Raw genomic sequence first — 5425 nt, forward strand, 5'->3', positions numbered from 1 at the left:
TAACCCCACCCTTTCTTTCATATATATATCATTTTGAAAATTTGGCAATATAGTTTATTTTCATTTTCATAGTTATATTTTCAATGTGTAAGATTGGCAATTCTATTTCAGTGAAAATATGTGTTGCAATTAAATCACAATTCTGGCAACACTGTTGAATTAGGGTTCACTTCACCATGTTTCTTCCTCTTTATTAAACTTGTCTTATTGTACCTATATTTTATCATTTATTTCGTTGGGAAATAGGTAGTTTTATTTATTATTAATTTATTTGCTTATTTATTTATTGGTTGATTTACTTGGCAAGTATTTGTTTTTATTTATTATTAATTGACTTAAATCTTGAAGGGAAATGTGGCCTTGCCTAAGGAATCAGCATAATAGGAGCAGAAGATGTAAAGTTTGCGTTAATTAGTTACCAAGAAATGCACAAGGAATGTTCTGGCTTATTCTTTCAGAAACCGGAGAACCAAATCCCATACCCTTTACTTTCCACCCAGGTGGAGCCACTCACATGTGGTGTGCTGAGCTGAGTGTTCAAATAAATGTTGGCGTATTCAGGTACATTAAATGTACTTTGAGATAAATAATATTTGGGACCTATGATGAATTGTTCTTATCTCTATATCTTACAATGTTTTAGCTGGAATGTTCTCCCTCTGCTACAGTGCAACTTTGCTTGTCCCTCTTTTGAGTAAAACACTACTTACAAACCCCCCTCGGCCCCAGATCTGCCTGATGAATTAGAAAAAAAAAACACTATTTGTGGAAATGTCAAAAATGAAAAACACTATTACAAAATAAATCAAGATGATGACTATCAGAATATTTATGGAACCACAGTTACAAACTTTTGAGAGTTAAATTGAGAATGATTACAAAAATAGAAGGCAAGATAAAAACTCACCATTGTTATTTTTTGACCCCTTACATTTAGACCGTAGAGAAACAACAGAGAATATCTGGAATGTATGTATCATAAATCACTTAAAACAGTATTATTATATCTATAGATACTAAAAAGTATATGAATGAAATTATTTCAGTACTAAAGTTTAAGCAAGACCATTATTAATTCTGTAAGGTGTTATTAATGTTAGTATTTTTCAAATGGATAGAAAAAATAAAATTAAAAATCAAATAAATTTCCCCTTTATGTGCTTGATGGTCATTTGATGGTATCTTTAGTAATCGTTACTTTAATTACAGGTTAATAATCTTGATTATCAACTGCAAAACTTACTAGTGAACTACTGCATTTCAGGTAATGCAAAATAAAATAAAATATTTTTAAAATGTAGACTATATTTAGTTTTCAAAATAATTAAATTAGATCATTTAATTATTGATCTGGATTTTTATTTATAGTAACTAAGGTAAGATCCTCATTTTGAGTGACTAAAGTTCAACACAGTGCAAATTCAGAGGCTAGAGACATAATTAATATATTTTTCTTCTTTCCATTGATTTTAATTCTACTGCTGCTAGATGACTGATTTTTTTAACTTGAGGTATTAGAGATTAGAAACTATGTCTTTGATTTTCATATTACTTATATAGATTTTCCAACTTGTGTTTGTCTGCCAATTTTGTATAAAATGCTTGACTTTGAAAAAATGATGTCAATGTTTTCTCTGCTTCTTCTGATGGTTGTTATTTCCTAGGATAATAATGCCTGGAGCTCCTGCGATTCTGGGAAGTACATGAATTGGCTTCGCCCTTTGTGATAGGAGGGGTGACGCTCAGAAAGCCTTTTATCTGAGCATTAGGGGTGCTGTAAGAACTCAGTGGCCGAACGTGTGCGTGAGGCCCTTTTAACAGCCTGGACAGAGTCGTCGCTTCATAAATGCCAAATACGCCTGTGAGGCACTCACTGCATGAAGCCACAGGGCCTGTCTAGGGGTGGGCAGTTTCATTCGCTCCAGGAAAAACAGGGCCTGGGCTTTTGATTTCTGTAACAGTTGTGTTCTTTGATATCTTACTGATCATACAAACCATCTGTGCTCATTGAAAAAAGTAAATTTTCTGAAAGTTATTAAGAAGAAAATGAAAAATCGCTTGAATTCATCTATACTGAATCAGGGGCCTTCTTTTCACATATACTGTTTATGCCCAGAAGTAAGGGTACACACAGGCAGACAGGTATACAGGGGATGATGATAGATAGATAGATGGTAGATAGATGATAGATACATATATAGATAGAAAATATGATTTCCAAGTTTGTTTTACCAGGCTATGGATCTTTCCAGCAGAAACCTTTCGTGCAGCTGAAACATCAGTTACAGTGTTTAAACTTTTAGTCTGACTAGTCCTCAGTGCCCCACCACACACATCTAGCGCTCACTTGAGCCCTCTTTCAAGATCTCACAGCTGACATTCGACGCACCATGCACACCATGCACACCTCTGAGTCCTCAGGTTCCCTCTAGGCAGAATGGGCCCAGATCTCAGTTTCAGAGACAGTGAGACCAACACCGGCACCGGCACTACAGTGGGCAGTGCCCATGGAACCCCATAACACAGCGGTACCCACCAGGGTCAGTGCTCCCTGGAGTTACCCCGAATGAGGTGCTTCACTGGAACTGCCTGCTAGACCCTGAGAAGCCCTAAAGAGGAAGGGAAAGCAAGTGAGTAGCTATTGAAGGTCTTCCCGGCAGGAAAGGCACCGCCATATTTGGAGGCTGTCATGGGAGCCAGAGAATACTTGTCCCTATTAAATCCCAGTCTCCAAGGAAAAGGTCTGAGTTATCAAAATACACTGATAGCCCACCAGATACAAGCATTAATATGAAGTCAGTGTGGACTGAGCCAGGCACCATGCTGAAGTTAAACGATCTTACTTTGAAAACTATGAAAGTAGGCTGTCATCTTTTTCTGGGGGGAAATGAGGAAATAGAAGCAGAGGGGTAACTCCAAGTGAGATGCAGAGCTGTTGCTTGGCAACAGAGGTTGCACTCTTACAGTTCACCATGTATATGCTTTAAGCAGTTAGAGGTACATTCCCATTAACTATTTGTGAATAAGATTGATAGTGGACATATTAAATACACAAGTTACATCGCCAAAGGGTCAAATTATTTTAATACAATTGTTAACAAAAGACGAGAGAATCTTCATTGCTTTAGAGAGAAATCTGATGTGCCAAATGATAACCAATTTACTGTTGAATCATTAAAAAAGTGACTGTTGGGGCACCTGGATGGCTCAGTCAGTTAAGTATCCGACTTCGGCTCAGGTCATGATCTCACACTTCATGGGTTCGAGCCCCATATTGGGATCTGTGCTCACAGCTCAGAGCCTGGAGTCTCCTTTGGATTCTGTGCTTCCCTCTCTCTCTGCCCCGCCCCTACTCATGTTCTGTCTGTCTCTCTCTCAAAAACAAATAAACATTTAAAAAACTTTATTAAAAATTAAAAAATAGAAAAGTGAGTGTAGTTTCATATGTTAAATTGTAGCCCAATACAGAGAAGTATTTAATTAAGGATATTGACCTCAAATACTCAAACAATATATTTTTTAAAAATCTACAAATGATTTTGGATTATTAAAATGATCTGATGAATAATTTGCACTAACATATCACTTGATAAGCAATTTTGTCATATAGTTATTTAATAAAAATGCATATATTTAATTTTGATATATTTACATAAATTTACATTTCTTTGCTTATTTTTACATTTTGAATGTTATCGTCAGATGTATCATCATTTATTCAGCTATTCCCCCATGATGGATATTAATTTGATTCTATTTGCTACTATAAATAATATTTTGATACACAGATCTTCAAGTACATGGGCCAATATTTATATAGGATAGATTCCCAGGAGTGGAATTGTTAGGTTTTAATAAATACACTTTTGGTTGTAAAGTGTATTATTGAAGAGCTATTTACAAAGTGTAACAATTTACATTTCCGGATAATGTATCAGCACCATCATACTTCCCCCTTGGCAGTATATTCCTTTTCTAATTATTCCCAGAGAAGAAGAAAATGGTATCTCATTATTATTTTAATTTATATTTTCTTGACTACTTGGGAATTTGAATCTTATTCAAGTATTTATTTAAAGATACAACTCTTAGGATTCATCCCTCCTGCATTTCTGTAATACTCCATCAGATTTCTTATCTCTTTTCCTTAGAAGGAAACTACATACAGAATGTTCTGCCATTTCTCCCCCACACTGGTCTACGGAAAACATTTCTAAGCGCTTCTGCAGTCACCAATCCTAGAGTTTGTCCTCTTATGTAGCTTGACCTTCCGGGAAAAAATCTAGGAAGAATATCCTGAGATTTCTGTGTCTCTTTCCTCTCCTTCCTTTCCTTCTTTCCTTTCTTCCTTCTCTTTTTGTCTGGTTATATATTCTTCAGTCTCGCAAGGCTAGAAATGTTAATGAGTTTTTGAGACAGGATAGCCCACATTCCAAATACGATATCTCAATTTATTCCAATTTTTTAATGTTTATTTACTTTTGAGAGAGAGAGAGAGAACAAGTGGAGGAGGGGCAGAGAGAGAGAGGGAGACACAGAATCTGAAACAAGCTCCAGGCTCCAAGCAATCAGCACAGAGCCCCACGTGGGACTGGAAACCATGAACCATGAAATCATGACCTGAGCTGAGGTGGGATGCTTAACTGACTAAGTCACCCAGGCGCCCCTCTCTTTATTTATTCTAGCTCCCATAATTTAAAGAATAAGCCTCTTTCTCATATGCGGAACTTCCCACCACTGTGTGTAGAGTGAGGTAAGAGGTCTTCAGAGGAATCAAATGATCAGCAATGTCAAGTAAAACTAGGACCAAGATCTGTCCAACAGACGATAGACCAATGAACATTTTCCATCTTAACAACAATAGAATAGCTCTGACTTGGAATGAGTGAGAAAACAAAAGCTGCCAGCAGTGGAAACATATAATTTTAGACAGTTTTCAAGAAGTTTATCCCTGAAGCTGTGGACAAGGAATCAGAAGGGTGAAGTGAAACTTGGAAATGGGGTAGTGAAGTGGGAAACGTTGAAGCAGATATATTTATACAACGTACCTAAAAATGCTTTTTGCCACCTGAATGATAGCAATCTAAACAGGTTTTAATCAGAGAAACATTAAAATAACTCTAAGAAAGATTTTGACAATAAAGTTTGTAATGTGAGGAACCTGTAAATAAAATAAAATAATAAAATAAAATAAACAAAAATAATAAAATAAAATAATTTAAGCATGTGTTGAACTTGAAGCATAGTCCAGGAGGAAGGAAACCACTGTCCACTTAGACATGGGTTCATCAGACCATCTTTGTTCAACGAAACAGGTAGTTGAGACATATTTGATATACTGATATGTTCCAACGCAAATTCTGATTTTGCTCTGACTTAATGTGGTTTCTAGTAGGAAGAGAGGCAAAGCAGGGACATGAATGTC

This window comes from Hyaena hyaena, unplaced genomic scaffold, assembly GCF_003009895.1.
Source record: "Hyaena hyaena isolate Hyena2069 unplaced genomic scaffold, ASM300989v1 scaffold_1465, whole genome shotgun sequence".
Taxonomy (NCBI): Eukaryota; Metazoa; Chordata; class Mammalia; order Carnivora; family Hyaenidae; genus Hyaena; species Hyaena hyaena.